Here is a 22,081-nt window from a genome sequence, read left to right on the forward strand (position 1 = left end):
GTATTGTTCCGACGCTGTCTTCTTCTCCTACTTGTAAAAACATGCGTGCTGCACATGCTTCATCGCCCTAAATGTACTATCGGTTTGCATTTTATTTCCCACTGAAATCTTCAAAATCCGCAGCCAAAACAATTTTGTTTTGAAAACTTCATTTGAGAGAAGTTTGGCCGCCCTGGTGAGCTCAGTGTCTCGACCGCTCATCACAGGACGGTGTATGAGAAACTAATCTCTCTCGCCCCTCCTAATACAAATACGTTCTCGGGCTAGACGAACTCGGTGACTTCATCTGTTGACCGCGAGATCAATTTTCTCATGCCGGTGTCGGGGCCCATTTGACCGGGGTTCCCCTGATGATCTTAGACCAGCCGCTCGTGCACTTTTCTTCGTACCCGGCATGCATTCCCAGCCGCCTATTATCACTCGCAATTGACGGCCTACTTCTGGAGTCGCCAAGAGCTCATGACGTTATTATACTTGCTTGCTATATTGTATTTCTTATCTCCATTTCGAAATTCAGATGAATTTCTCAGCTCCATTTTTTTATGAAGACAGAGCAATGCTATTTCCTTTCTGCGTTTTTTTGGTAGTTTCTGTGGGAGAATTTTGTCCAACGCGGAGAAACGCGTTTTTTTGGTGTTCATATTAATACTTTCGATTTAGGTACGGGTACCTATGGTGAGTTAAGGTAAATATATCCGTAGACTTTAGCACACATTTTTTCGTTGCTTCCATAGCAGAGCGATTGTCAGTAGCTATTGATGCAGGTATTGAAAGTTAACATCATTGAATATATTGAACGGTGTGGTATAAATTGCGATATTTGCTAAATTTTACAGGATTATATTCTGTTGTGGCATTTATTGCAAGTTTTCGCGTTTTGAGCAGAAATGATCCTACTCTGATGCTGGATGGCTCCACGCGTTATGCGCTATTATTCCGTTATTTAAGCGCATTACGCAACAGATGTACAACGAATTTTCATTCCTGTGCATAGTTGCAGTCAGTCTAGAATAGATTGAGCTGGACTTGCGTATATATACGAGCATGACACCGAATTATGTATTTCTAATTTAGCCGAGCCTTTGCCAACCAATTCCTATCTACCTATTCATTCTTTCTTTCTCAATGTTTTCATATGTGAGAAAACGGCCTGTAGTTGTCGTTAAATACTTGTTAACAAAATTTGAATTATTTTAGAGGATAAAATATGTAATTGTTTCTATCTTCGATATTAAAATTTTACTGTGATTGCCTAATGTATAGGCATGAATTGTGTGGAAAGACGAACACAGTTTATACATGAAATGCGATTCAATTGCATTACTGTTAGTCCGAGTTATTCTGTACGAGAGAACGCCTGGAAATCAATAATTAATTTCTATGCATGCAAGCTAAATGTTAAGTCCCAGAAGATTTGTTGCCTTATTAGTGTGAAGGTTAAAAAGGAATTTTTATTTAGGGAATATTTTATTTTAAGGAATTTTCTTATTTAGAAACTGCTATGCTCCTGTAGCTGGGCAGTATCAATAGTTTTAATAATTTAATTGTTCTTGTTGTGTCTTTTGTTTTTTTACTATCGGGCTTCTTGCATTTAGTTCCACGAGCCAGGCTTCGTCTGCAGTCCCGTTATTTCAATTGCATCTGAATATAAAGCGAGGAGCGCACGTTTTGCTACACGGAATACCACTTTGCCCAAATGTTACCGCCGCAAACTCGGCAAATCGTGGGGGCAATTGTAGTCGAAAGCTGGGCGCCTGGAGAATATATTGCCGTTCTTCTCTATTTGCGAGTAATTTTGGAAGCTGCATATAGCCTTAGTTAGATCCAGGATATAAACCTGAGTGTATAAATCGATAATTTAGAGCTTATTTTACAGTACTATTTTTGCCGCCGTGGTGCGCATTTTTTCTCTTCCAATTGTGGACTGTTGAGTTGAGCAGACTACGACTGAAATTGTCAACAATGGTTTGCTTGCAAAAAACTTATTCTTTCATTTTGTTTTCAATGTATAGTTTCATTTCAATGTGGTTGTACGTGTTGCATGAATGTATGACATTTAAAAGGTTTTCTTCTGCTGTCAATATCTGCACTAATTGATCTTGAAATTTTTATGGACTATATCTATTTCAAATTTGAGAAACAAATTGATTTTTTGCAACGTTTGATCCAATTCATGAAACATACCGTAATATTAATATTATTTTGCCTTTTTTACTTATTTTTATTTGGAGTTTTATTATTTCAATAAAAGTAGTGTATAGTATAAATATGCGAGTGTTTAATTTTTTTGCATGTACGTGTTAATCTATGTGCTCTCATTCCCAAAAGTAGCCCTGCGATATTCTTTACTTGTATTTTGTTACTTTTCTAATAACTCTATTAAGTGTTTAAGAAGAGGGTCATCAAAACTGCCGAGTGCTTTCCGTAGAGTATAGGACGCGATCACAGTTTCTCAACATCGCAGGTCGCTACCCTGACTTATATTACAGCTGTTCGTACGTCCTACGTGACTAAGAAGCTTTACTCTAACCATCGATGAATAAACACGCGTCTCAAACATATATAATTGAATCGGCAATTTTTTTTTGTTCCGATCTAATACCTACAGTGGGGGGAAATAAATATTCGTACACTTGAAAAATACATAATTTAAATCACTTTTCCTGTTAAGTTTGTGTACTTACATACATTAAAATACGATTTTTCAAGTGTACGAATATTTATTTCCCCCCACTGTATATATTCATCACTTCGGTGTGCTTAAACGCGCATTGTCCACTGGGCATCAAAATTATCTCACCTCTTTGGTCAGATGTTGCGTCATCAAATTCCAAGTAGCCTATGGTCGACTTTTTCTACGTTGCAAGCGTCTCCGATGATGTGCGTAGATATCGACTGCATGAGACTCCTCTGCAACTCTCTAAGATCGTAAATAGTCCGCATGCGCTGCTGAGTCTGATGCGTCGCAGTTGTTCTGAACAAAGAGCGAAATCGGTGACGAAAATGTCCATTGGTTGCAGGTGATCTATAGGATTAGGCTGCTTGGAGTTTTCTAGATTTGGTTCTTATTTATGTCTGATAATTTATTTGCTTATATTTGTATTTAACTTTTATATAAACCTAGTTCTTAATCTACCTCTGACCAGAACAGCATATCTCTTATTTGCGTAATTTATGTACGGGGAACGCGAGCTCATTTCGTTTTATTGCGAGTCCTTAGCTTATAAAATGATTTATATTGAGTAAGTTCTCATACTATTATTTTAAGATTCCTCCCAAACCCATGAAGACTTGAAGCCGAATACAGCGCTTTAGTCGGATATCTCAACGAACCCCGCGTTTATGATCTACTGTATATCAAGCCATAACCGAACCGCCACGGAAACTGGCAAAAAATTGGCATTGATCTTGAACTTGGTTGGCTAAAGGGTGCGGTCGGCCTTGTCGGCGTGTTGTCCTGCAGGACAGGAGATGTTCTTATGTTCATTTTGTTGTTGCCATAAACATGCAGCCTCAGGGACAGGCTCAGCGAGCTCAGCCTTGATCTTGAATTGGACGGAATTCTTATCCCTGCAGAAGAAAAAAGAGATAAACGCTGCCTCTGGAGCTCAGCCATGAACTTGAATGAATTCTCATACCGCGGTTTCTAGAGATTAGACTCTGTCGAGAATTTGATTTGCTTATCGTTCTCACATATGCAAATTAAGAGATTGGCTGAATACTCATCTTGGTTTCTGGTCCTCACAAGTTTCTAAATCCTGTATGTAATTCTTGCTTGCATCTGGAGGTGTTAAGAATTAAATTGATGCATTGACCTAAATAGCTTTCCAGTTATGCATTGATGTAAATTTTATTTATCCTGAACGTAAAGATAAGTTTTGCGTTTCTGTCCGTAAAAATTTCTAGTTACAATCCCGAAATTGAATTATTTTTCAACTCGTGTTTGGTCGTCGTTGTCAACTTCATTTCCATTATTCAAGAAACTCGTGTTCAAGTTTTCACTTATATTAACAACTTATTCCGTTGATATTAGACTCAATTTATTTTATATTTCGGAATAAGACTCACATTATTTTTCCGTGCTTTAGCCTGCTGAACAAATTATTCATTCACCGAACGATAAAACTACAATTATGAGTATCTTGAAAATTATTAGGTCCTGTCTTCTATTGAATTTTGATTAATCGGTTGAATTTTCTTCAATATCGACGTCCGGAATTTAGTTAACTCAGTCAGCTCGTGCCTGTAAGTTTCGGCCGTCCGGTTGATTCGTCCTGGTCATAATTTACGAATTTGACGGCTGCTCCCAAAACAAGTTTTTGTGTTTGGAGCGGTTAACCTCGCCGGACCGATCCTTCGCACACGTGAGCAACGGACGCTCTGGTAATATAGTCGTAATGACACGAAAACTTCTGCAACGTCACCTTCGTGGTAATAAACGACTGCTGCTTCGTGCTGCTGCGATGTGCCGTTATACTTTGATTTCCTAATTGTTACACGAAGCCTGGCGTGACTTTGAAATTTATTTTTATAAAGTAAATCTCCTCATTTATTAAATTTCTTTGCTGTAGCTGAAATAGTTGATACGATTAACTTACTTCCGTTTCGTTGTGTTCAATGAATAACTCATGACTGAGCTCAGTACTCCTGTCTACATGTCGAGTACGAGTATGTTTTACCACGCCCCTTTGCGTTCGTCTTGGATAAATATGTAGCGCCCGATAAAGCGTCGGGCGCTCGTGGAAAATTATAAAGTTGCGACTTTATAATTCGAAATCTCGGTACTTCAGGCGGATCTCACCTGCAGCAATTGTCATTGCAGTCTTTCAGATTACTAACTTTACGGAGTTCAAGCATCCTTAGTTGGTATCGTAAATTCCCAAATGTGTACATTGACTGCGCCAAGACGCGTTAGCTGACAGCACCTGAGCACGAACCTCGCCTTACTCGAAAACTGAAAAACTTGTTCTCTCTCCTTATAGCTAGAAAAAAATATTTGGGCGACTGAAGATGCTCGCGTCAGTCAAGCTCAATTTTTTATATATATATTTATTTTTTTGTAATGTAAGTGCTGCCTGCTTTGGTGTTTCTGTAATTAGCTTCCTCGAGGCTCCGATTGGTATCGCTGCATGATATTGGTTGTTATGATTCAAACTCATGAAAGTTATACGAATTTTGGCGCATTGGGAGATCGAACGTTCAAGTGCAACTCTGAAATCTGTATTTTACGCGTTGGGCTGAATTAAACAACGGCGTTGCGTAGGCTAAACTGCATGTTAATTTTTTTTTGTTTGCCGAAAAAATTGAATTTCTTTCATAAAAAATATTTCCTATGAACTTGACAGATTACTAGTAGCGCCTTCTCGTAAATCTTATCAATTCATTTACGTCTGCATAATCCTAGATTGTGTTATTTCACTCAACTCAAACGTTAAGTTTTTTCAAAAATCCCACTTCAAAGTTCTTATTTTAGAGCTCCATTTAAGGACATTCATATCAGTAAAAAAATGATTATTTTTAACAAATTTGTCATAGATATTTTTCATTCAATACGCCGTTACTGAATGGCGCTCGCAATTTGTGTTACGCGAATCGCCTGAATTGCAGCCAAGGCTTTTCCGTGTGCGCTGTTTGCACGCAGCGCAGCCTGACACCGCGCGAACAAGGCCGAGGCTGGCGACGTTTCGAGTCTTCGGTCTTCACTGAACTGCAACCATGTGACCTGTTAGGATGTTTCCTCTACGACGTAAAATATCCTTACGGCGGAGTGATGATCGAACTAGAGCCAATTCTTTTACAAATTATGTCAGCTATCACATGATATTATTGTTTGGAAAAAATTCCTTTCAAGGTAAATTGTGATCCATAACGCCATTGCTAGAAATGGCAAGAATTGCTTGTCGATATTTACTGTAAGTTTGGACTTGGCTTCTCGATCAATGAAGGTTCAGCAAACTTGCGTGTTACAGTAATATGAAGCTCAGCAGCCCAGCAGTAATATGAAGCTCAGCAGCCCAGCAGTAATATGAAGCTCAGCAACTCAGCAGTAATATGAAGCTCAGCAACTCAGCAGTAATATGAAGCTCAGCAACTCAGCAGTAATATGAAGCTCAGCAGCGTAGCAGTAATATGAAGCTCAGCAACGGAGCGTAAGAAATGTTCGTACCAATTTTTACGCCTTCGGTGCAATGCAATATTTTCCATTGTGGTTTCAGAGTTTCTCTGAGCCTGTTCAAATTATTTAAGTTGTCATTACTAAAACATTTCTGTGAAAGTTATTGCCAATTTTTTCGTGATTAATTCGTTTCTAGCGCATTTTCACATTTCTGAAAAAGGCGCTATTGTGCTCGTAATGTCCGTCTGTCTGTCTGTCCGTCTGTCTGTCTGTCCGTCTGTCTGTCTGTGACTTCACGTTTTCGTCTACGGGATAATGCGCTGATTGCGCTCTCGTCACTCACTTCAGTGAGTACAAAGTTATACATTTTATTTTTATGTCAGCGTACGTTCCTGACGCAACTGGACTTGTTCGGTTTTTATCGGTACGTCTCTGTCATGGCGCAACGATTATTTATCCATTGTGTATTAATTCATAACGTTGATTGGTAAGTCCTGTTGCGTTGACATTTAACCGCTTCGAGGTGTGGTGACTTAACTGTATAGTTCCGTTCACCTCGTACATGTTGTAGGCCCTAGATTTTATTTTACCTTCTCTACTTAATCTTGTACCTAACTTAGTTACTCTTTCATTACTTTCACATTCTCAAAATGTTCATCTTAGTTTTAAACCTTATTGAAAAGGGTTTTGCCTCTGTGTTGTCTCTTTAAATTTCTCAGCAAGTGAAAAAAACAGTAATTCTATAATTAGATTGTTGCACTCGTTTGAATTTTTTTTTGTGTGGGGGGGAGGGGGAGGAGCTTATGTGTGTGCGAAATTTTCATTCCGAAGTTTTTCTGAGAACTTCCGTAACTTTACTGAAGCTGAACTCATATTTGATCACCGTAATTCCCTGAAGATCTTTCCTTGACCCGCCATTCCTCTTATGGCTCGCAGTTGAAGAATGATTTGTGCCCGACTTTAATCGCCTCGTTCTCTGTCTGCTGTAATTGCAACGATGACATTCATGTCGAAGCAAAAATTCGATCGGGGCTTTCGAGAGCGAACACGAAGGAAAAATTTAGTCATTGCCGTCATGTGACCGAGCATTGAAGCTAAATTTTAACCTTCATTTAACATTTGAAGTGTTTATCTGTAGACAACTTCATAGTATATTAAGGCAATTAGGCTGACGCGTATCGCCATGGCGTCGTATGTAATCCTAAAAAGATCAAAATAATCAATTGGTTAATTTATTGCACCGCAATAAGGATGCGAGCTACGAACAACCGTAGGTATATGTTGGGGTTGTCATATTATTGGACAATATTGTTGAGAATGAATCTAATGAGGCTTTGGCAGGTTCCTCGAAATTCATGTTTGTGTAGCAGAATTTCAAGATATTAGTACAATATCTTCACTGAATCTTCATCTACCTTCTTTATAGATGAACTGTTTCATCAATTTGTAGTTCACTGAAAATTTTTTACTGTATTAAATATCAAGTAACGTCTCATGGTGGGATCTCATAGAACTTATGTTTTTGTATTATGTGTCAATGGTTGAGTTTTTGTTCAATTCATAATCGATTATCGTTTTGACCAAAATTGAAGATTTTTTTTCCACAGCGGAACTTCATACTTTTTTTATTGATCCCCATTCTCAGGCCACCAAAGCTTAAAATCCCGTTAACCTGGATTCACTCCGACTCCGTATCTCTTCTTCACTCATTTTCTTCTGGCTCCATTGCGCAGGGACGATTCAGTTTGTACTGCATCTCCTTCTATTGTTCGTAACAACTCGTTTGAATCGATGATCCATTTACCGACTTCCGGGTCAAACTCGATCATAAATTTTGACGGTCGCGAGTCCTAATACAGAGCAATGATTTATATAATGCGTTCTGCTGAAGCCTCTCTTGTTGCACGATTGTTTTTGGATTTTTTTTTATTGAGCTATTCTTCAATTTAAGTTGTAATATTGATTTAATTAAACGTCAAGATTTTTTCAACAGTGGGTTAATAATGAGCTTCCAATTGTACATGCTCTCATAAAAGGTAATGTAATTGGTAGGATTATATGATATTTTTACCGAGTGCTGTCAAACTTGTTCTCAAAAAGAATGTTGCTAAAAACATATTGTGGGTGTGGTAGCTACACTACGCAAATGGGATGCAATTATGTTTTTGAGTGGGACATTCTTCATTTTAATTGTTTTGACCTGAGGGCTATCTTGGGCTTGTCCAGTTTTTTTTTTTTCGTGGAAAGGGAGCGCAATTGAAAATCTTGGTAATGCAAAAGAGCAATACATAATCGAGTAAGTTTCTGTTCTACTTTCTTGGTGTTTCATAAATTTGTGTTACGACTCGTTATAGTATTTGCTGGATGAAGACACGAGTTTTGATGGCTTTTACTCAAATAAAAATCTGTTCTGGCGAAGGCAGGGAAAAAATTATCCCTTATTGGGCACATTTATAATTCTTTTTTTTTTTTGTAAATTCTCATTAGCTTAATGTGCAGAACAGGTTCGATAAATCGCACCTCTTTCTTTATCAGTTACATCAATTTTCAGTTCATCTCTGTGTTGTGAATAGCAATAAGGCCCTGAATATAATTGCTGACGCACCCTGTGCATACTAATCTCAGCCTACCACTAGCTGTAATCTCGATTTTGTCGTTTTTTCCAAGAACTCGATCGGCGTTTGTTGCCTAACTAAATTCGCCATTTGAGGCAAGAATCTTCTATTTCTGTAGTATAATATTCGCATGCACGAGCGCAACGCGGTTAAAGCGGCGCAAGACGCGCGTGTAGAGAATTCTTATTTACGAATATATATGGGCATTCTTCTCCACTGCATAGCACTGTGTTGATTTTGTCTTACTTGAACTTTTTAGAAGATATTTTTTTTAAGGTTTGATAGTTTATCTTTATTTAAGGATAGTTTATACAAACAAGTGCCTTCTGAGGCACTTGTTTGTATTTTTATTGCTAGACGACACAGTTTTCCGTTTCATTCCAATTACGTATTATAGGTAATATTTATTTTTATAGGTTCATTTGATTAGCAGAATCACACAAACTTCAATTTGAAAAATCTTCAATCGAAAGGTTTCGTTTCGTTACGCACAAAGGTGGGCGCAAAGTATATTATTAGTTCACTTTCGTAACGTACATCAAATGTAATAATTTTTTCTGCAAAATTGGGCTACACATAGGACTCTTTCCTATGTACACATGCACACTCGCGCATGTTTACATAGGAGGGAGTGTATGTGGATATTCTTGAATTGACATCTCCTTGCTCTGCTTGCCATAAAGGCCACGCGTGTAGGAGAAGACCGAGTCAGGAAGTTGACCGAGTGAGTTTGTCCGCTTCTTTCATGGTTTTTGCTTGCATACAGAAACACGGTCTGTTTAATTGGGCTGATTAGTCACTTATTCGCTTCCTGGCACGAAATGACAAGCAGTGATTCCTCCAGAATCGCTCAAGATTTTTTTGATCGTTTAGCTTCAGTATAGAGTTATGCCTGGCATTATCAGCGGCTGATTTCTAAATTTGCTGAGAAGCTGCGCCGCATTTTCAATCGGCGGTTTCTGACTGGCAGCATCGCTTGTCTTAATTCTAATATAATAATATAAGCAAGCTATTATTCTGACGACGTATGAAAATAATGCTAACAGATTTCATTTTATTGGCTCATTCATATGCTTGTGATGTTCTACTAAACTAATGAATTATTTTAATACAGGTGCAAATTATTCAAGTCCACATTTTTCAATCCTCCTTAAATATCTGAAACGCTGTGTACGAGTGTTCGTTTTTCATGGTTAAATGCTTCCAACGTATGAGTGTGCTGGCATACGTATAGAAATGTATAAAAATATGTAAAGAATGAGTTCATATAGGTACTTGAAGCAGTATTACATTAATATAAGTAATTAAGTATAATTGTCAAATAATTACTTACGAGTTTCCATACATTAAACAATAATGCATTATATAAATTTGTTTAGTAACTCATTGCGGTTCAGTTTATATACATTAAGCAGTAATATATGAATATAAACTTGCTCATCAACTCATTACGAATGAGTTGATATACATCAGGAATGAGCGTACGAATGATTTGTATTGACAATGCTGCGATTAATGGGGGCGCAAATTGTGTGGATGCGCTGCCCCTGTGACCCACCCTGTCCCTGTGAACCCTGCCCCTGTGACCCACCCTGCCCTTGTGACCCACCCTGCCCGCGTCACTGCACTCCCTAACCTCGTGGTTAACTGCACTCCACATCTGCTGCTCCTTATTTACGCTGCGGACCTGCGAGCCTTGTGACTCGTGTTACACCCGCCATAATCTCAGACTAGTCAGGGGATGAATGTTTTCTCTGTCGGACATTACTGAACTACTGAATGTTTACCCATAATTTCTTCAGGCTTAAACTTTTAGTAATTCGGTTCGAGTTTTCAAATTAAAGAAGTTTTTACTTCGGTAATTGAGGGTATAGCTTGAATTTTCGAAATATATCGAACAATATTCCATTGCTCCAATTAATTTTAACGAATATAGGAAAAACTTTCTAACTATTTGTTTTAATTATGGCATTAACTTATCTCTTCTAACTTATTTCTTATCCTGGCGTTTTTCAATAAATTTTTTGTTCCAAGTTCGATTTTCATGATCTGATTGAATGTCCGATAAATTCATCCACATTTATGAGGAAAGCTGTTGGGATTTGTGGCTTTGACATTTTCAATTTAAGGAACAAGAAATTCAAGTATAATCAATCTGTTTCTAATTTCATATGAACTAGGTATGTTTTTTTAATAGTTTTCATCCATTTACATACGGTAGCTATAGATTTCTGTTTCAACATTAGCGTCATATGTTGTATTTTCAGTATTTGATTTCATTGTATATAAGACTGGCGACTTCTTTACAGAAGGTTATCGGTCATCAAGGACCAAGTGACCATGAGACACATCGCTTAGTTCTTTGTAAGGTTAGATTAATCTGAACCACGTAATGCTTGTAATAAATCAGTTTGCATAAGGAATAGTTGAAAAAACTTCTGGTATTAACTCATGTTCAACACTCAAATCATTTCCTGGAAGATAACGCTTTATGCTTAAGAAGTACATGTGGGATAGATCACCTCACCTTCTGTTCTCTTGATGTCTTATAATTACAGCTAGGGAACGAAGGTTCATTTGTTGTGTTCCCTCACGGCTAATGCTTATCAAGACCAAGACACTTCTTTTGTTAAGTTCTTGGTGTCCCAGGCACCAGCGATATGATTGCGATTTTTAACAGCAAATTCTTAGGCATTTTGTGATGAAGTAGTAATGGGCAGTTGCAATTTCGGCAATAATCAAAGTTTAAGTGAGCAACATAACCGTAAGAGTAATGTTAGCCTATGGAGTGTTTTAGGGCATACATGTACTTAATTATATCGATTTTATTAGGACTTATTAACAATTTTCGTATTCATGCTGTGTTTTGCAATTAATGCTTCAGCTTTAAGCACAATGCTTTTTATTTCTATAATTCAAATTAGTTTTAAAACTATGGTTTCAACCTCTCAGTCCATGTCGGAACGTGCATTCCTTATCTCGGTATGCCTCGCCATGTTTGGATTCGTCCACTACTCATAATTCTGTTTCTTCGTACGTTCTTGTATTTCTGTTGTGCATGCAGGCAGTATCCAGGCTGCAAATATTCAGTCTCGGAAATGGAAGTGTGGAACAATAATTCTGGTTACCAAGTATTGACGATGGCACCGTAACACAACTTCTGTCGCAGTCACAAGCATCGTCTTGAACTTTAATAATTACTTTTATCGTCGTTGAATTAGCATGCATTAATTATTACGGATAGTAGCTAGAATTTTTATTCGTGTGCTATTTATGTGACTTTTGCATCAATTTACAGTTGCTCTCAGGAGAAACTGTCTTGAGAATGATTCGTAATAATGACTAAACTAATTAAAAATAAGTCCTATTATAATTTGTTTCGTAAATTTTCTGCACGTGTTATTTTTGATTTCGTCCCAGTAGGGCCCCAGTCAATGAGTATTTTTTCTTTTTCAAGAACGAAAATGAAGCATTTTTCTTCTTTAATTGGCTCCATACTTTTTTTTATGCATTTTGTAGTTTTCCTTATTGTAAGATATACGGTAGCTCTTCCATCACAATACACATGTCAGTATAACTACGCTGCAGCATTTTGTTTTTACCACAGATGTTTAATTTTTAATTCGTTTCAATGTATTTTAAGTTCCCATCAAGACCACGTCTTAATTATACAGGTCAACCTTTGCCTTATTCTTTTTACTGATTTCCCTCAAGGTATCTGACGTTGAAATAACGTTGATTAAACGCAGTTTATCCGAAATCAACTCGTAATCAACGTTGTTTCAACGCCACGTGCCTGGAGGTTTAGATCATCTTAAAATGAAGTCGGAAACGTTAAGCGCACTAATGTGCTTGTGCTTGGCATGGCGACCTCGCATTTCTCGCCCTCATGGCCCCAGGCGCGGGTTTCCCTTTCATCGAGCAACAGGTTCACCGGTCGCGGTCTGCAGAGCGTCTCGTTTGAGTTATTTTTTACCCCGGGTTTCCTGGATGTCGTGGTCCGAAATGTGGACGGTTCGCAAACGGCTCGAATTACTTTCGTTTTCCACGGCTGATGGATTCAGAAAATGTTTCACGGTTTTATTTTATTTTACGGTTTTATTCACGGTTTTATTTCTAATAGTAATTTAATTTGTGCACTCATCTGTACGTTACGAAACTAGCGAAGAATTGCAGCATTCAAAATTGAGCGTTTAATAGAGCAACTGTCGTATGAAATCGTTGCTGACAATTTTATTTACATTTCTCATTGCTGTGAGAAGTTATATATATATAAATCCGTAAAATATTTTATAGCTGGACCATCGTTGTTGGACCATCGAATTCTAAATTTCTCATTGCTTCCATAGTTTTGGTTGATTTTTTTGGAATGAACTAAACAATAATTTTGCTTTTTACTCGCATAACGCTATTAAATTTGATCTTGTGATGAGAAACCACAGACTCTGAAATAGAGACGTGCTGCAGTCATCTGTGTTCTGAACGTTTCTTATACAGTACCTGAAATATAACTAAGGCATGTCTGCTGTTCTTATATAATTTGAAACACTCGCCTGTCATCTGTGTATTAAAAACTTCTAGAACCGGGAACGCAAGAGATGACTCTGCATTTCTTACAACGACTCTAATGCTCACTGCAATTACTTGACCTTTAAACTCGTTCGTGGGAGTTCAGCGAGGAGACTACCTTCACAAAAACACACCTGTTCTTTACAAGTTTTGAGATGTCACTTGCCTGGGAAGGTTTCAAGGTGACATTGAATTTGTTGAAAATAATGCTTTATTCTTTTCTTTCAATGAGACTTGTGATTTATTTTTGTCAAATTTACTTCAAACTTATGACAGAAGTTCTGCCGAGCATCTTATATTTCATTCTGTGTTTGACATGTTTAATTACGGCTGTTTAAGAGGCGAAAGATTTATCCAATAAATGTCAAGAAAAAGTCTTGCCTCCAATTGTTTCATGAGCTGTAATTGTGATCCTGAAACGGGAATTCTTCAATTCTGTGACGCGTTAGCCCTCAACTTATAATATTTGCGAGAGATGCTAAAATATGTTATGCCTATAATGATATAAATAAATTTTGGAACAGCATTTTTTGAATATGTAATATCGTTTATTTCTTTTTTTGCGTAAAATTAAAGCCTGCGGTGGCGATTGACGAATCATGTTGGTTTATTGTGCCCATTTAAAGAGATCATAAAGCATTGATGGTAATCTATGGAACCACAGTGAAACAAATGAAAATGTTTATCACCAGAAATACTATTTTGATGCGTGTATTGATAAGTTCCGATCGTGTCAATTCTGTTTGCTCACTCACTGAAATATATCTACGAACATTTTTTTGTAACTGTATTCAACCTTGGGATTTGCTCAGGAGAATCAACTGTTGAATTGCCTGACACTGAGCGATGTACTGCCGAGCGATAGCCAATTTGGTCGAGCGATGGCCGAATTCTGTGTCTCAAGCCATCTGTTTTATTAGGATGTTCAGGATAAATTAGGTGAATTCTGGCAGTTCTCATGTTGAATTCAAAGATTGAAGGACTTTGGAAGTTCCTGTAATTGTATCGATGCGCTCGATATGAAAAAGGATTTGTGACGACCTCAATATGAAACCTTGAAAGAAACGAGGAAAGATGTTTTTTTCAAAACCTGTACCGGTATATCTAACTATTAAAGCTCGTGCACATCTTTGCATCATTATCTATATAATTTTAACAAGGTAATAATCTGAGGCGTTGTCTTTCTTTTATGAATATTGCAACCGAGTATTTTTGACTAGGACATCGTCTGCCTTGTTCAGTCAGTCGTACGCCAAGATTATTTTCTCCCAAGATCTCGACTGACGAAAAATTCCGTCTGCATCTTTTGAAAATTTTTTAAAAATACCGTCTGCATCTTTTGTCTCCATGAAAAGATTCTTAGGTGATTTTAAGTTTCACAGGAAAGAATTAGATCGTCCAAAGCGCTGTATCCTTTTTTAATTTCTATTGATTTCGTGGCCCAGTCGCCGCCTGTGTTCCAAGTTTCTGTCAGATTTCCATTGACCACAACATCGCCTCCTATTGCCGCGACGTTCCTTTTTTAATTTGCCTCGAGTGTCTTACCGTTATGTATTGTCATTAGCGGTCAATAGTCAAATGCAACGGGTGCAGCCATTCTCAGCCGAAACCTTGTTTTTTTTTTGTGTGGATTGTTTGTTTTCTATGCAAGCAACAGGACCAAAGTATCGTTGTGAGTCGCTATATGTCGCAGGATCTGGAAGCGACCGCATCTGCAATTGCAAAGCTTACACGTCGCTGGGCAGGCGGTCGTGCAAGACGAGCGAGGAAGATACGGTCACTTGCATCATTTATTTGGCTTCAAACTTTTTATTTGGACTTAATAAGGAGTTTCAGGTAATAAACAACGTGTTTGCTTGTATTCGTTGCAATTTTTCTCCCACTAGCTAGAAATTGTCGCGTCACTAAGTTAGTATATGTATTTTTAGTGATACAAGTTTTACGTAAGTACCGGTATTACGAAGGTGTGATTTAGTTTTAAAGATTAAATCATGGCGTTTCTTAGGCGTAATGAGTGGGTAGATGCCGGTTTAAAAAATGTTTGTAGAGAACATTTTTTTTATTGTTTCATCGCATGGCTTGTACTTGATATTTTTAAACGTATGTGAGGCTATACGTACGTACATATGAGGGTTTTATCCCGTATGTACTACATCTTGCGCTAAACTCTGTGTAGATTTAGTTTTATATATTAGCTTTTATATGCGTTCTGTGGTTGATTATTTCCTGTCTTATAGACATTTTTTCCCGCTTTTCTACCTTTTTGACAGTTTCATCCGGTATCCTCGCTTTTATTTACAAAGCTGACATTGATATTTAATAGTAACTTTATTACTACCCGTCTTTGTGGACAATTAATTGTCGACTGGAAAACCCGTTCTTAGCAGTGATCGAAGAACGTTTCGCTCAGTTTTTAGTCTCACGAGAGACACCCTTGCAATGACCGCCCTTTTGGATGATACTGGAATAATCGAGTGTGTGGATGAGCCTGTCTATCATTGAGAAAGTTGCAAGCCAACCGTGGGCAGAAACATTATTTCTTAACAAAACATAAAAGTGACGATGCTGGCGCTGTTCGGATGAGAGAAAGGTTGCACCTACGCGGTTGAAGCCTTTGAGGGCGCCGTGTTTGGGCTCCATCTTCATGCCAGCAAGCGCCCTCATTCATGCAACTTTCATAGAATAGAATAGAAGTGTCGGCGTTGAAGAAATAGGCCCATGGCCTGTTGCCGATTCTTGAACTTTTCGTGACTTGATTCACAAGGGATCCGGCCTTTGGAACCCGATCTTTCTATAGCTGACGATTGATTGAGATAGCTGCTGGACTTATTGCCTGCTCCGTAATTTGCTAGGCATTTTAAGACTGAACATATGCTCCTGCATAGCTTCGTCTAGTCTGTTTTTGAAGATGTTCATACTCGGAGCTTCAACGATGCTATCATATTACGTTCGAAGCGAGGCCTCCGATACACTCAGCAGCCGCTGCTTCTGGAGACAAAATTATTCAAAATTTTCTGCTGGCCGCTGTTTGTTTTTGGCTGGTATTGCACACGAATAATTTTTATTCGCATAATTGGCATGTGAATGAGAGCCCTGACCCGCCGCTATCTGAGGAATATTCACGGGGAGTATGAAGATTACATTTTTTAAAATCTCACGATACAACTTAATGATTATGGCAAAAGACAAAGAGTGAGTTAAGTTTTATGGATTTCCCAGTTGATTTGTATGAACTTTCACTTGCTCGGATGGCTTGTTGACATGAACAAGGACATAAAATTTTGTAAGGTTTTCATATTGCGTGTACATACAAAAACGCATTGGAAATATTTATCATTCTTCAAAATACATTTTTCCAACGGACAGCCAAACTGGTTTTCTGATGTGTTTAGAACTTGAAACAAGATGCACTGTAGCGAACCTAGAAATTACGACTTTTAAATAAATATATCCTTTGTCCTCTGACTTGGCAACACCGTTAGGAAGTTTACTTCGCGTTCTAGTAGTTATCATTCCCTATTCCCTGCCGTATCAAATAAATTCACTTGATCCAGTTTGATTCATTTCCGATCTCGTAATTTCCTCACTGTGCGGGTAACTTTCGGCAGTTACCCCACAGCACTCAAAATTGTTGAAATGGGTATCAAGGTTTTTAATTTTTTTGGCGATGAAAATTGTCAGATTTATTGGGGAGAAATCATTCAGTCATCGATTGCTAGAAGTCATTATCATATTGAAAGCTGTAGACAGAAACTTCGTTCTCATTTATGCCGAGTATGCAAGCTTGCCATGCATCATGACATACGAACCTCCTAATTAATGTTTTCAGATCCGTATATTCTTTTGATTTTGTATTAAAATTACCGATGATCATTCAAAGCGAAGAGTTTATATGTATATACGTGCTCGCGCAAATTACTTCGTTATTCATAATTCATAAGTGTACTCCATCGTATTTTATTCTTTATCTCAACGATGTGTTCTATGTTTATTGCATTGCATTCAAATCTTTTCATGAGGAGTGGCGTTTTCTTCATTATATTCCCGACGGTCTTCAGCACTATAGAATCATCAAGCTTTTATGCAAGTAGAAAAAGCTTACTAGCCAGATAATAGTTGGAAATTATCTAAGAATTCATCTTTGTAGTCATTCAATTATTTAGAGTCTCCTCATTGTTGCCAATTAACCCTGCTTCTAGGGAACAGTCGCCTTTTCATTTTCAAGTCACTGTAACTTGAAAAAAAAGTCGACAAAAAACCAGTCGACGTTTGGAAACGTGTTTTTTTGCACGTTTAAATACGGCGCGCTTTTCACAGAATATATGAAAAATGAGAACGATGCCAAGTAGCACGTATATACAGTGAACTTTTCTGACATCTTGTCTGATATTATCTGAAGAATTCCATGAGATGAAAATAAATTAGTATTTCTTTCTAATAATTACTGTACACGTTCACAATTCATATTTTATATTTCGTCTAGTCAGTAATTTTCGTCGATTTATCATTTTTGTACTCAAAAATGTTGCGACCGCACTGTCATTTCGGTTGTTTGTGGTTTGCGTCTGGAAGATGGTCAAGAAATTTCAATCTCCTGTCGCATGTTTGATTACTTCTATTCTGAACGAACCAAGTAGGCATTGACTAGTGTCCATTGACATTGACATGTTTGTCCATGTGCCGGTTTGTTACTAAATTTTTAGTTTGACTCAAGTCTCCACCAACTATCTGTAATTATTAACAATATTTAGCTGGGTTAGTTTTTGTCTTCCATTTGAAATTATCCGGCCTATTTCCATGGGCTGCAAATTCAGATTTCCAACAGATTCACGATTTAGTTACTGACTTTTTTATTTATGTTGAACTCAAACCAATCACACAGTATACCCGGTACTAGTACTATATTTCTATAGAATTATCTTTTGTGAGTTTACTTATCGCTCTTTTTCTGTTTTAAGAATATTTGTAACCGTTGTCTTTGGACATAGAATCCATACCATTGGTTCTAGCTGCTATAAGTTGACACGTTATATAATCTATTTATTTTCTTTCAATTTCCAGGTGAGTTCAGGATTCGTGGGACTATACTGAACCCGGACGACTTGGCTGTACTTCAACCACGTTACGTGAGTTCTGCAAGTTTTTTATTCTGCCACCAATATTTTTTCGCTATATCATCGAAAAAAATTCAGCTTTTTTATTTGTCATATTTTTTAAGATTTTCCGGAGGAACTATTTCTTTGCTCTCATTAACTGAAGAAAAATGTTCATCTGACTGATTTTTGGTAAACTTTCCTCCATTAAACAGCAATAATTTTTCGACGTTTGAATATAACGCTTGATTCTTCCTTCGCGGCTCTATTAAACCAGTAAATATACATTGTTGCGCAATTTTTATTTGAGCGTTTAGGGAGTTTATACCATTAAATTTAACGTCCCGTGCAATTATGTGCGATAAGTCAAGAATTTTTTCCCACTGCCCAAGGTTTGACGTCTGTTTTCAAGCTCAGGGTTTGTTGTGTTTAAGAGCACGTTTGCATCTCATACTTGATTAAATTCAAGGCCAAAACCAGCCGTAAATGGAAATGTACCTGCATGAAACTGCTAAGAGGTTTTAGATTGTATTATCCAAAATAGTATTTCTTTTTCGGATGACATCTGAGAATGTTTGGGCGTCACCGAAGCATCCTTTTTCCCTCTACGAAACAATCCCTTGATCTTCATGAGTCAGTATAGAAATTTCAACGAGTCTATGAACTCCCACTAGATGAATGTAAAGCTGAAGCTTTTGCGACGCCGCCTACCACCGAACCCTCTTGTGGATCTTTGATATTTCCTTCAAGGCGCGGGCAGGCATCATTTTGTAGCCATCATCCCCAGGCTTTTTTGATCTTGACCGTAAACACAACCAACACCCGCAACGTCCTCCCTTCCATCGTCCCCTTATATGGAGTGTCTTTCAATTACAGGCGTCGAGCTGCTGTGCATCACCAGGTTTTTGAGTGTTTGACATTGAAACTAGTCAGTGGTCCGTGTTTAATAGGCTATACATGGTTTACCTTCAAGGACTATATAGGCTTACTTCCAAGGTTGATATTAGTGCCGAGCGAGTCAAGTTCACAATATAGATCATGCCTCGTGCCCAATCGGGTTTACATAAAAAACTCTAGCGTTAGACGGAATTTTTCACGGCCGTGGCCGAATTTTTACTCAAGTTTGCTATTAATTTATGGTATGGAATTACACGGCAGTGCATGCTGCCAAGTTTTATTATTGTTCTTGAGGTACCTTCTAAATATAGGGCCAATGAATTGGTTGTGTTTCACACTGAAGCTAGTGCAGAAATTGGCTATTTTTTCTTCTTCTTCCAAAAGAAGAAATTTTTTTTTTTTAAATTATTAAGTCTTAATGCATTCTCTCGAATCCTTAACAGCCGGAATCGAAGTTTTTTCAATTCTGAATTTTCTTCACTTTAAATGTGCGAAAATATTTGAATTTATTCACGTTTGCACATCATATTTTTATATTGCAAGCAAATATTCTATCATGCTCATTTCTTACCGACTATTTTTGTCGAAAGCTTCTTTCTGTTTTGATCTAAATTGACGTTTGCTTTTAGAAACCAGTTCTCACAGGACAAATCTAATGCACCAAAATTGCTCTAGATTACAGTCCAACCTTGTCGAATACTTTGCTTAATTAGCATTAATGTTCGATTTTTTCCATTCCCGCCTTTGAGTTTATATATGTTCCATATTTAATGGTGTGCTTGTCCATTAATAAAGGAATGTAAATGCAAGACTTCCGGCTGATTTATCTTGATGAAAATTTTAATCTAAATGCAAATGCAAAACTATTTTTAGCGGAAAAATTAGTGCCAGTTTAACTTGGATTCGACTATTAAGAAATCGCTTGTGATCGTTCCACTCCATCCCTCAATTTCAGGGCGATTTCGTTGAAAAATTTGTAGCCTGAAGTCAGGTATTGTGTAGGCGGTGGCATTTCTCAGCTCTGGCATTTGTTTGCGTGCTGCAAATTGCGCTACTTATTCACTACTGACTGAAGGACCCGCCTTAGTGTGCAGTTTTTGAATGTCTTTTTTTTCAGACTTTAATAATGAGCGGCATTCTAGATCATATATCTGCGCTATCGTAATTAGCTCAACGCCTTATTTGGCGTTCATTATGTTGCTTTTTTGTAGCAGGGGGATACCGACGTCAACATTTGTCAAAAGTACTTCTGTAAATTATTTTATGTAAATGTAAGGATTGTCGGCAATTCTTTGTCTCGATTAATGCACGTACACGTTGTTGCGCGTTGTTGTTCGTAAAAAATTTACGTTGATCATAAATATGATTAAATAATAAATAACGTTCCATCTATGCTTTCTAACCATGTCCATGATATTCGACATAATCCAGATAAAAATTTAAAGATTTTATGCTCAATTACTGGAGTTTTTTATATTTAATTATCCAGTTAAATGTTCATCAAGATCACGATATTTTATTGCCTTGATAAATGACTTTTACTTCGAAAAAAGGCTAGCGCTGCCAGTACCATAGACGAATTTATTGAGCTGTAATAGTTACACAACATATTATAATAATACAAACATTAACTGCAATATTATACGTGAGAGTTAATGAGTAAGTAAGTCTACCGATGGTCGACCTCTGAATTCTATCTTCAGTTTATTATAGATGAAGTAAGTATCAGGATGACGAGCTCATCGTCACGCATGACCGCCGCCCTCAAACCTCATCTCCTCGCGCTCCTGCGTACTGAGGCTCTACCGACCTCGCTACTAACTTGGATTTGTCTCTGACCCTGTCACCAATTTTTGGTTGAAACATAGCAAAACCTGACACTATTTAAATCATTTCGCTTGCCTTCTAAATTCGATTGTGTTACCATTCTCCCTCATCTTAGTTTCCACCTAAAATAATCCCAGTTAGCATTTACCATCATTATTCGCCGTCACTAACCTGCGGTTCAGCTGCCGTGTACTGCAATCAATATATTACAAAAAAACTCCTTCCTCTGACAGAAATGACATTGTGCTCACGCCGACGACGCACCTCTTCTTCACCGTATGTACATATTCCCAATTAATCCATGAAAATTAAGTTAGCAAGAAAGTAAAGTATTGGAGCGAAACGACCTTCAGATTATTAACTTTTCTTTAATGTTGAGTGACAAATTATTGTTAGAATTTTGGTGAGCTCTGTAAGCCGCATGGGGTTGCAGAGGCGTACATAAACAACGAATTATGCGACCGCTGGGTACTTGGATCGACACTGCCCCGCATAATGTGACCGATGTTGTTAAACCTTGCCACAGTTTCTCATAGTCTTGAAAACATGAATAGAAGCAGTCAGTAAAAAATTGTTGACAAGTTTTTCCCCGCATGCCTGGCATAGAAAAGGCTGGTTATCATCTTCAAACCCGATTTCTACTCTTGAGCTGATTAGAATTTAGATCGAGGTCAGCTTATTATTATTATCACTATTATAGTTTGTTAATGATTATTATTACCTGCCGTTATATTTTTGAAAAGTTAACATCTTTTCCAATATTTGTTACGTAGGTTGTCAGAGTGTGATTATTCGATTCTCCCATTCCTCTGAATTATTTTCCTTAACTTGCATTACTCATGTTTTATGTCTGGAATTTTTTAGATGATGAGCATTGAGGGTTCTGTATACTTTGCTGAATATTTCTGTGTAAAGTATTATCTCTAAAATTAATTTATGGACAAGTTCTTCTTTTTGCCTTCATT

General features: G+C 37.5%; 1 protein-coding gene across 1 annotated transcript in view; it reads left to right on the forward strand.

Annotated features, from left to right (window-relative positions):
• Nucleotides 1-22,081, forward strand: part of LOC108679844 (kinase D-interacting substrate of 220 kDa) — a 162,831-nt gene that overhangs the window by 64,355 nt on the left and 76,395 nt on the right. The window lies entirely within an intron of this gene.

The sequence above is a fragment of the Hyalella azteca genome, unplaced genomic scaffold (genome assembly GCF_000764305.2).
Source record: "Hyalella azteca isolate HAZT.00-mixed unplaced genomic scaffold, Hazt_2.0.2 contig6676, whole genome shotgun sequence".
Classification (NCBI taxonomy): Eukaryota; Metazoa; Arthropoda; class Malacostraca; order Amphipoda; family Hyalellidae; genus Hyalella; species Hyalella azteca.